Source organism: Rhipicephalus sanguineus, chromosome 11 (genome assembly GCF_013339695.2).
Source record: "Rhipicephalus sanguineus isolate Rsan-2018 chromosome 11, BIME_Rsan_1.4, whole genome shotgun sequence".
Lineage (NCBI taxonomy): Eukaryota > Metazoa > Arthropoda > Arachnida > Ixodida > Ixodidae > Rhipicephalus > Rhipicephalus sanguineus.
The window spans coordinates 42,310,797-42,323,050 of record NC_051186.1 but is presented as its reverse complement, the minus strand read 5'-3'; the positions used below and the strand labels follow the sequence as shown (position 1 = coordinate 42,323,050).

General features: G+C 44.3%; 1 protein-coding gene across 1 annotated transcript in view; it reads right to left on the bottom strand.

Annotated features, from left to right (window-relative positions):
• The window catches only part of LOC119374983 (homeobox protein homothorax), a 348,064-nt gene that overhangs the window by 291,079 nt on the left and 44,731 nt on the right, over positions 1-12,254 (bottom strand). The window lies entirely within an intron of this gene.

The window sequence follows — 12,254 nt, the reverse complement described above, 5'->3', positions numbered from 1 at the left end:
CATGTTGTGGGAGTGTCAGGGCTTAACAGACAAATCGAACAGTGCCGATTCATCCGTCTCTTCCACCGCCAGCCTCCGCTCACGCTGGAAGACCGCACTGCTCAGCTCGAACCTGACAGCACAACTCTGGGCCGTCCAGCGTGCCGAGGAAGCCGCTTCGAGACAAGGTCTCGGAACCGCGTCCGCGGTGGGTGCCCAGGCCCACTAAAAAGACGCCGGACTCACATTTCATTGATTTGACAATAAAGTTTCCGTTCCTTCGACTTGCGGCAAATCGCTCATTCTACGAGGAAAAATAAACTGAGTTGTTATACATTACGCAGCCGAGACGAGACGTCTCTAGCGAGACTAAGGCAAGACGTCTCCAAGAAGTCGATATACGATACGTATACTGCATAAATACATTTTTATAAGGGCTTTAGACGCACTGTGACTGTCCCCATGTGCACGTCACGGCTCTCGGTTACGAAGGCGTTTCGTATCTTCTTATTTGTTATATAGAAACAGGGTCAAGTGCTAAAGACCGTATATAAGGTCTTACAGAAACTCTTATTCCGGTTTGCGTTCTACATGAAAGTACATTTTATTTAAGAAACGTGGTGAATACAAGTAACACAATACACGTAAAACATTGCACAAGCTCTTCTTCATATACTTTCCATAGAAAATTATTCTCTTTTATACATTCGCTACTACAGCCGTGGAGTTCACTACCCTGTCTACAAACAAAATAGTACCTGTGAAAGAAATTTTGGATCTGCCGCTGTGGTGCGGTGATTACGGTTCTCGGCTGCTGACCAAAAGGTCGCGGGTTCGATCCCGGCCGCGGGGGTCGTGTTTAGATCGATGCGAAATGCTAGAAGCATATGTACTGCGAGATGTCAGTGCACGTTAAAGAATGCCAGATGGTCGAAATTTCCGGAGCCCTTCGCTACGGCGTGGCTCATAATGGCGTCGTGATTTGGGAAAACCCCAGATATCGTTATATTTTTTATTTATATATGCACAACATGGGGAGGTAGGCTACGTTAGAGCTGGCTATCCTATCATCATGATATTATTGTTGGAAAAAACGCACAAAAGCAAGAAATGAAAGAATAAAAAACTAGAAAAAAGTAATCACAGGCACAACGTTGTTGTTGTTGTTGTTGTTGTTGTTGTTGTTGTTGTTGTTGTTGTTGATAGAAATATTGAAGCCTTTTTTGTTGACATCATTCGGTGCTCTTGCACTGCGGCTGATACGCAACTGAACATGACGCGCAATTTTTCCTGTCTTGAGTGCAAGGCGGCGAACTTCTAAGAGGACTCACTCCATCCAGCCCTGTACGTACGGCTTTTAAATTTTCAGCGTGTGAAGTCAACTTCCATATGCTTATCGCCCACCACGCATGATAGCGTCACGGGCTTGTCAGTAGGAAAAAAAAAAAAACGGAGTCTCGGAATCATACAACAAACCTTGACACGCAGCAAAAAACAGCTGCTCGCACAGATCTTCTTCCGGGCAAGCCGAGCAGAACGGTGCGAAGAAGAGGCGAGAGATAATATGCTAAGTCGCGGATATGAAGGGACAGCCGTTTCCAACGCGCTCGCCAACAGACCACGCAAAGAGAGCGAGAAGCAGAGCGAAAACAGGCAGCCCATGCACAACGGGCGTAGAAGTGCAATTCACACCTTCCGAATATAAACACCCCCACAGAGTCGTCATCGCTTAACACTAACACCCCCCCCCCTCCCCTCCTCTTTGCCAAGCCACACCGGTTATGCTACAACCTCCTTACAATCCCCCCCATTACCCTCCTCCTCCTCCCTCGCCTCACGCCCTGTGGCTCCGAGTGAACCAGGTATAATAGGAACGCGACAAAAAACAAAAACAAAAAAAGACAAAAGTGGGAACCAGCGAAAACAAGGCTACATCACGCCCGGCCTGTCTGCATGCGCAGTTGCCAGACTAAAAAATGCGCATACATTTGCGATATGTATGTATATACGCTTCTATTTTTTTTTTCCCCTTAAGCAAGGCACACAGAATAAGCGAGTCAGTAGAGAGCTGTAAGCCAGTTCACCTCAGTCGCAGGTGTGTTGTCGACCGATGGCTTTTTTTTTTTTTTTGTTACGTCGTTGTTTGCTTCTTCAACTCGCGACGCTGCGATATCACGTTTACGTTTCATTTTTTTTTTTTTTCATTTTCAGTTGCACTCTTGCAGGAGGCGAACAAACAAGGCGAGAGACCCTCGATCCTCTCTATATATTCACGTCGTTTATTTCGACAGTCGGCGGCGCGTTACAGCTACGCAGCAGCAGGTCCCTGCCTCGTCCTTTATTTCGTTCTTTCGTGTCGATAACTTTAGCGAGATTTTTGTTTTGCTTTCCTGAGGGCCCGCCTGCGTACAAAACGCAAATCTTTGTTACGTGGCTGCTGCTTTGACATGACGTCAACGAGTGCAACAGCGTCGGTCCCATACTCCTTGCGACGGCAAAGCGCCGCAAAGAGTATGGGACGGCAGTTTTACAGAGGCGATAGAAACTGTGTTATTCGTTGGCTGTATACCATATATGTAGACAGACGATCGCTGTAGAAAGGGCAAGAGTGGAATTTCGGGCAAGAGTGGGCATTCTGTGTCCAGAAAACTCATGGAAGCGTGCCCCACATCAGAAAGAAACATTCTAATTCGAAAGCTGACGGTTCGGTCCCAGCCGGCGGCAAGTTTTTTCGTCCACTTCATTTCCTTTCCGTTGATGTCAAAATTACTGCAACTAAGAACTACAAATAATGTCCCCCATGCTTTCCCTGGCTTCATAGTCTGCTAGCTTCATTAGGTTAATTCTCATGATGGTTTTGAAGCCTTCGTGTTGTTTGGACTTGTCTAGTCCATGCGCGGCATTCCATAGAGGTCATTCAAGAAGTCATCATGACACATCCAGGTGAAAGCACTGTGCCCTCGCCTCCACAACCCTCCTCCTGTTTTCATTGCATCCGCGAGTTCCTCGCAAGAGCACCTGTCCCCAGTGTACACCGTATGTCTGCGTGTGTGTCTTACAGGCGGCGAAAACGAAGGTATACGAAAACAAGCCGTGTAAAGCGGTGGCTGCTGCATGCATGCATGCGGCATTCGGCGGCGGCGGCGGCAGCTCGTCAGCGCAATAACGACTACCGCGCCAACGATGCCGCCAGCGTTCCTCGTCTCTTTTAAACAGCTTTCCTTTCTCCCTCCCTCTCTCTCTCTCTCTCTCTCTCTTGCGGCTTAGCTCAAAGGAGCGCGAGGAGCCCTGCCGCGTACACGCAGCCAGCGCATATTCAAGCGGCGGGAGCAAAGAGTGTTTGTGGACTGCCGCTGTAGCATCCTTGCTTTACAAGTGGTTGCTGCTGTTGCTCTATAGCTAGCTCGAACATAGAGAAAGAGGGAGAGAGAGAGAGAAAAGTAGTCCACTCGCTGGACTGAGATCAAGTGGTTGCGTTATTCGTGTTATAAAAGCCAATAGCCAACTCAGGCAGAAGTTCAGCGGAGGCTGGAAGCTTGAAGAGATGAAAAATTCTTGAACACTTGTCGCTGCGACACCCCGTGTTGCAAGAATTTCGCAATAGCCAGCTTTAGTCATTTGGCAACGTTAGTCAGCGTTATCGATCCTTTAGCTCCACTTGAACAACAGCCAGCACTACCCAGCATTAGCCGTCATTCAGCCAACACTAGCCTCAAATAGCAAATATTTAGTTAATACTAGCCTCAAATAGAAATCATTTATACAACATCAGTTTAAACAAACCATTACTAAGCCAAAAGTAGTTTAAATTAACCATTGTGAAGCCTACGCTAGTCTAAACTAACCATTATTAGGCCAACAAAAGTCGACAGCAATTATTTAGTTAATGCCAATAGCCATTATTTAGCTACTACTTGTCTCAAATAGTCATCATTTACACAACCGCAGTCTTAAGTAACCATTATTAGGCCAACACTAGTCTTAAATAACCATTATTAGGGCAATACAAGTCCAAACTAGCCATTATTAGGCCAACATTAGTCCTAAATAACTATTATTAGGCCATAACAAGTCTATAATAATAGTTAAGCCCACACAAGTCTTAAGTAGCCATTATTAGGCCAACAAAAGTCGACAACAGTCGCGGCTAACAATAGCTGTATATAGTAGAATACGGTAGTTAAAAGTGGAGCGGCTGCACTGCCTTCGCAACTTTCCTAAGGGCAACTGTCACAGTGCGCGAAGCACAGAGTGAGACAAAGGCGTATAGGTAGAAGCACACGTGAATTACTTCATCGCATTTATGATAAGAACATAAAATTTGTGACCGGTTCTCGTGCATTGCAATGACGTCATTTCCGTCACATCTCGGTGGACACCGTCATAAAAAAGTTGCGAGTTTTAAAACGTAGCCTTGCAAATGGCAACGCTACAAGCTGCGTCTTGCGAGGTCTCGCACGCGAGGCTGTATGAGATGGTGAGTCTGTAAAACAAATGGTCGTACACGTGCGATGACAGGGCTTATAGGGTTGGAAATAGAAGGAAGCAAGGACCTCGAAATTACAAAAATAATGAAGATAGAACGAGTACATGCGCTTCCCGCAAAGGCCCGGTGTTGAAACCTGCGCGCAGGAAAAGGCGCAGCAATTTCAAAATCAAACAGCCGCGCGGCCAATTACGTTATCTTTGCCTCCGAAGCTGCATGGAACACGTATATTCCCGACTAAAAGCACGAAAAACTGCTGATAAAGAAAAAAAGGCAAGAAAGATTTCACATTGGGACACCATGTGTCAGCGACCGTTTTGTTTTGTAAGCCTGATCGCAATTCTCCCACGTGCATCGAATACTCGCTTTATTTAGCCCGTTCATTCGCTCCTGCCCTTTGAAATTGCTGGGGTGTCTACGGACAGGTTGATGACGACCGTGATTATTGACAACAGTAATACTCGTGATACCTCTAAGTGAAAAGGGAGGTTCGTGAAGTCGTCCATTATCTGTAGCACAATGCTACGAAATAAATCCGTACGGTTGTGTCAGAAACAAAATCATCGCAGTTTAAAAAAAATTCGCCCTCACCCGGAATATATGAATTTATTTATTTACTTTGGGGATTCGCGTCGTTTTTTAAGCAGTCGTGTCAAACTGCAACAAGTCTGCCTTGCGGGTGGCAAGTGCTGAAAGGTATCACGAAACCACGGAACATCAAAATCAATCTAGTCTTGAGTCGTCTAAAACTCATCTAAAACTCCTACTAAGGACCTACTAAGCAGAACCAACCACACACACACACACACACACACACACACACACACACACACACACACACACACACACACACATATATATATATATATATATATATATATATATATATATATATATATATATATATATATATATATATATACCCGGGGGGGGGGGGGGCTTGTTTTCACCATCACGTCAATATGTGATAACCACGGGGCGCGGTGTAGGCGGAGCAGTCATGCATGCATACGTGCACGCGTGCTACAAAGCCTTCTCTCCAGTGTTATATAAAGCGGCGGACTCATATTAACTATAAGCGATCAGTGTTCCATAATGGCCGGGCTCGGACTGGGATGCGTTTTAAGAAACACAGGCGGACTGTGGATACATTATACTTGAAAATGGGAAAGCGCCTCTTGCTGGAATTTATCTTTCAGTCATTCATTCGACAACTTAATTTCGGCACTGTGGCCAACATGTAGCGCCAATATGCTAATGAGAAGAATAAATTATTGGGCTTCAGGCCTTTACGATAGACATGTATGCAAGTCAGGCGTAAAGCTTCCTTTGTCATTCCCCTCTTCTATTTATTCGTCCATATGTATTTTTTGTAAATAAACAACAATTAGTAATATTAAAATACTATACTTATATTACAAGAGGAAAATACTCTCCAGCCAAGTTTAGTTTTACTGCTACTAGGATCCGCCAGAAGACTTAACGGGGTGTGTACTCTATCACTGATAGCATTTTGACAAAGCCAAGATGAAACCTTTTTATAAATACAGAGTGACGTATGATACGTGCCAAATATGCACAAGCACACCATACTACTGTATTTGACGAGATTGGCGCTGTGTTCTTGGGCTGCTACATAACAAATACGGTGATGTGACAGGGTTAAGTGGAATGGATTGATTGATTGATTGATTGATTGATTGATTGATTGATTGATTGATTGATTGATTGATTGATTGATTGATTGATTGATTGATTGATTGATTGATTGATTGATTGATTGATTGATTGATTGATTGCAAAAGGTGGCTACAACTGCAAAGAATATCAGTGTTGCTGTGCCTTTGCACCGTTGCTGAGGAGCGAGCTGGTTTTGGAGCAACGTTTTGCTAAACATGGAAATAGGCTATCATTCATGTTTTCATTCCTTCGACACGCAAGTTCTGTGTTCCAAACGACGAACGCCATATATTTGCTGAGTCACCACGGGAAGTGTAGATATTACACTCCCTCTTTGCAAACAGAAGTACGTGACTTATATTACATTTCAGTGTCGGAAGACTAATTTTGTCAGATTCCTGCTATATTTGGGCATGGGAAACAGACGGCCCTTGTGAACTGGGAGTGATAGCAGACGACATCGATCAGTGCACATGAATACGCAGTCTGCTGAATTTGCCCAGTTAATTGACCTTTTTCTAATTCTGCTCCACAGAACATCTACACAACGCCTACGTCTATTTCGCAAAGGATAAATGCACCGAGTAACTGAACGACCACATAACGGAGTTTCATTTTCTTGTTCGTCTGTTTAGATAACTGTAGACAAGTGGAAAGGTATAAGTTACCACTGGATCCGGCTTATTCCAAGATGCACGTAATAAATCAAAGTTACATCGTTTGTTTTTTGTACAATATACAGATACCTGCAGTACGCACCAACACGTTAAACTTACAAGCAAATAAAGAAAAGGAAAACTACGGAGAGGGGCATCTCGTATGTACATTTGTAATTTAAGAGCACTTAATAAAGACCACGTAATTAAAAGCTGCTGTCGAAACACAAGATGTCCCTCAGTTAAAGCAATCCTGGAGAAAAACACTGAGCGTAGTTAGGGTCCAGGAGCCAAAACCTGCGAATCAATTTGAAGTAATAGCGTCGCCGCCCAAACAAGAAAATCCCGCCTTGTGTTCACAATACAGAGAAAGATGAACGACGATACCGAACGCTGCGCACACAAGCGGAGTACAACACGTGACGCAACACACTCTCAACCGCTCGACACCGGACAGCGGCTCCAATTAGTATCGTCGCAGACGACCTAATGGCAGCGCGTCAACTAATTGAAATCGATAAAACGTACGTGAGGACGCAGAGCCCTGGTACGGCCAAGGTTTGGAAAGAAAAGAAGCGAGAGAGAAATAAGGACAGGGAGAGACGGCGTGTGTGATGCATGCTACACGGGCGCGTCGATGCATCGCGAGAAGGGCGAGAGGGATAGTGGGTGGGGGGGAGGCTGGCGACACATCGAACAAAAAGTACAGCCAAGCCGTCACAATCGCCAGCCAGCCGTAATACACCAAACTTTTGGTCAAGGAGGTCAAAAAGGAAAGCTCGAACAGACCGACCGTAGCGCTGTTACTCTTCTTAAGTACGACTCAGCATACACGTTGTTTTTACAGTGTGGTTTTCTGGGCATGGTGACGAAACAGCGCTAAGAGACGAGGACAGAAGGGGCACACACACACTAGCGCTTTTCTGGGCCAGTTGGTACATGATGACAAAGTGAAGGGCTCCTGCATGTTACGACGCGAGCGCAAGAGGAAAGACCAGCATTTGTCCTGTGCGTCTCTACTCTAGTGTTCACGTCGTAACTTGCTGGAACCATTTACTTTGACGTCGTTTTACAGACGTCTCGCAGAGCACTCTGCCAAGCCCTATCGTGGACAGTGTATGCGTACTTTGTGTAGGCGTTGCCGATTATTTCGTCCATTTTTATGGACGCTTTCTCTTATGAAATAAGTATGTGCGCTATTAGACGTGTTGTAGACCACTCTGCAAGCCCCCGTGGACATGCATGTCCTTCCAAGAAAACCGTATATGTGCTGCCTACAGACATATATAGATCATTCTGCCAAGCCTTATGTAAACAGCCTTATTTAAGAATTCGGGTTATATGTTGTCTATAAACATCTTGCTCCTGTAAATAACTTTAGACCATACGAACTTGCCCTTTTAAACATATATATTCACATAATTATCTGTACACGTCTTCTGAGTAACCTTAACATTCCTTATGGACAAGACCTTTTGGGTAATCAGTATATGAGGTTTCTAAAAAAGTCGTGTAAAAATTTTATCCGAGATTATGAAAATACCCTCTTAAAAGCACAACATATGGGTCGTTTACATTTAAACGTCTTGTAAGACATACTTCCGAACATAACCGACATTTCCAGGTTAAAATTCAGTGTAAACGTCGTTTGGAGGCCACGTGTATATTACCGCGTCACCACTCTCTATGGATGTGACGTTTGATGAACCCAGTTTATGCGTTGTCCTTTAGACACCCTGTAGACCAATTTTGTAGTGCGTTCGCGTTTATTCGCAGGATGTCTTTGGATCGTTGTCATGGGCTTACAAAAGTCTGTCTAACGTTGTATTCGGATCGTCGAAGCTCAGTTAATGTCTCTGAAAGCTCGCTAAGCTCAGTCTATAGACTAGCTTTAGAACAACACGCCTTCTGTTTATCGAGAGAGAAAGCATTTTAACTCGACGTGAGGAGACGTCCGTGGGTGTTTTTACTGTGTGGTTTCGAGCAGTGACAGAGTGTCCTATCACTGCTCTTTATTAAACACTCTTTGTTAAGCTTTGAGGTGGTAGCATAGTTTTATTGCATCTTGACCATAATACCACTCTTATACACAGGTTTACAAAGAAGCTTCAACTGTTGCCTTCATTTTTAGCGAACCAGTGGTGAGTAGTGGGATTTACCCAATTCCTGTGGCACATACTCGTTTATGATCAGCGTTACCACGGCCCCGGAGATGAAAGCCTCGACTAAGAACAGCATCGCTGCTAAAACTAAACTTTGACCTTCATTTTCTCTTCTACTGTTCACGTGGGAAGCAGCGCACTTAGACAAGGCACGACAAGAAACGAAGAAAGACAGGAAAGACCTTGTCATGCCTTGTCTAAGTGCGCTGCTTCCAACGTAAACATGAACTATCACCAACTCGCCCAACTTTCAACTTTACTGACATTCTCTTCTACTAATGAGCCCGTGTTGATGAAATCAACAACAGAGTTTTCAGAGCATAATTAATCAGTCTGAACTGATTCAATGTTTCACTTTAGTGGCCCTTTATCAAAAACGGCCGGTCCGTTATCCGACATGACACCTCGCCCATCAGCCCCCCCCCCCCCTTTTCGAGAGGTAACGTCGCAGAAAAAACAAAAAAAAGGACACGTACAGAAGGGGAAATCAATGGCTGCACGCGATAAAGTGCCGAAGTGGTTCAGCGCAAAACCGACGAGGACGACGTGACAATGAGAATCACCGCCCACGCATAGCTTTTCCTTTCGTTCGCTGCTCTGTTTGTATTGTTTTTTTTTATCACGAAGATATCAGTAAGAGAGCTACGACTGGAACGACGAGTCAGCACCAATCAACGTAAAGCGGTGTTGTCGGCGGTGACGGGTTAAAGAAAAAGGAAAAAAAGCCGAGCACCGTGAAAATCTCAGTCGGAAAGGAAATTTCGCTGAGTCAGGTACATTGCAATTTGTAGAGATTCGTATTGTTGTTTTCGCTTCTGCTTTCCAAGCACGACCTATCTTATCTATTCATACATGAAGGTAAAGTCGTATTGTCCTTAATTTGCATGATTAAGCTTATACTATATGCTGTAGTATTCGGTGTATTTTCTAAGCCCTTGTTCCTGCCCTCTTCCTTTGTGATCTCGGCATATCACCCTAACATTCATTCATTCATTCATTCATTCATTCATTCATTCATTCATTCATTCATTCATTCATTCATTCATTCATTCATTCATTCCTCAAAAAGCAGGAGAAGCGACTATATTCTGCAGCAGCGACTTGACCATGGTCTCGGCTACCTCTTACACGGCAGTGTAGTGATCGTAGTGAGCAGGCATTCTCATTATTAATGCTTGCTTGGAACACCTGTAGTACGTATTATTAATACAACTAATACAGCTAAAATTAATACAGCTAAAAAATAACGCAGATTTGGAACACTTTTCACATTGTGTTTGCATGCAGAGTTTTTTACATTGCATAGATAAACAGAAAACAGCAGCGGAGAATTTCATACAAGATAAAAGTTATGCTTTAGGAAAGGACAGCCCGAAAATAACACTTTAAGTCTTTATCGGAAACGAAAAATTCGAACTGAATAGATGATTTGATTGAAGAGGCAATCGCGTAGCGTAATGGCTGTGCATAAGCGTATGGACCTCTGACAGATAGAATGTTCCGCGTGTTGCAATCAACTTCGCCGGTATGCCGTTTCAAAGTAAGGTAGTATTTGTTTCTTCAGTGGCATTTGTAGCACGTCTCAAATCAATGCTCTATTTTCACGCTGTATAAAGCGATGCTTCAGGACAGATTAGGTAACACCACTATCGCGAAGATTTCCTTAATTATGATGACGTTGACGAAATCTTGCTCTTGGATCGCGTCAAGTTCTTTAGTAAATTCGGCTGTTCCTGAATTGCCGTCTTGCCTCTTTCTGCGGTTCCACTTTTTTATCATCGAAAAAAGAAGAAATAAGCACGTCAAACAGAATAGACCTTATGCAAAATTGCTGCCATCTGTCGGAGGTTTGACGAAACTACTGATTCGGCGCCATGTTGGAGGCTTGTGTCCGAATCGTATTGCTATCGTTGCTATAACTTCTTGCTTGTATCTGCGTTGATAGTCGGCAATCGGGGCATAAAAATGTCAGACGAGCCTGTACACGTTACCGGCATTTCCTAGTTTTTACGTTGGCAATTATTACGTGTGAAGAACTACCTCGCAACGAGAAGAAGGTACATGTTTGTCACCGAGTCACGTGTAAGCCGGTCATCGCTGAGACTGAAGCTTTGCGCTTGGTTATAAATTTTGTCTGTTTTTAGTGTAGCGAATGAAGTGTTGTTATATAGCTATCGGGATATCATGCGTGTGGTGTAGGATTTTTGGGAGGAGGCATTGGCGCGCGACGCGGCTGAGCACAGCGATGACGGTAAGAAAGTGCTGTTGACCCATTTCAAAGTGTATTTCATACGGGACAGCCTGCGTCGACCTAATGTATTGTGCATCTTAGTTAAAGAAGAAAAAACCGCTGTCCTGTTTGTTGTTTTTGAAACAATGTAGTCACTGATGTATGTTTTGCATAGAGCTACCGCACGAATAAAATGTAAGAAAGGTCCGCTTTTCACGCACGTGAAAAGTGAACATGAAACGCGTTAGCTACTCCAGAAAGTAGGCGCCGATTAGCTAGTATTTTACTGAATTGCCTTCCGACATGTACTCGTAAATAACACGATCCGCCAAGAGTATTCGCGTTCACATCGTCGCTTTCGGGGCCTACTCGAGCCTTACAATTTCAACCCGTTGCAGCAAGGCAGCTGTGCGTCGCCGACTGAACGCTTACGAAACCATCTCAGCGCGCAACCAACGGTAGCGCACCGATGGTTGAATGTAACACATCTGCGGGAACAGCATGTTTTTTCAGTTTCATACGAAAAGTGCCACACAAAAGCATCTCTTAATATTTCATAGCACACAGGGTTGGATGCAGGATTTTTTTCCGAAGGGCGATCAGCGTCAGCTGGGAGAACCTGACATGTGCTCTTCTTGGGGTATAAATAAAAAAAGAAAGCAGGGGTAGGGGGTGTCAGGCCATCCGGGCCGCCCCTCTGAATTCGGCAGTGATAGCACATGAAATGCTTGAAAAATACGCATAGTGAAGCAATACGCTACCTTTTTAAACTACACAGTCGAAAACAAACTACAAACAACACGTTTCAGCACAATCGGTTCTTTCGCTGAGAATCGATGACGCGTCTGTCTAATATGTAATTGTTATCGAAATGAAATAAATAAAGTAATGCTGTCAACCAGGGGCGTAGCCAGAAATATTTTTCCGGGGGGGGGGGGGGTTCAACCATACTTTATCGATGTTCGTGCGTGCGTTTGTATGTGCGCGTGTATATATACGCCAGCAAACTGAAAATTTTCGAGGGGGGAGTGTTGAGCCACCCCACCCCCCCTGGCTACACC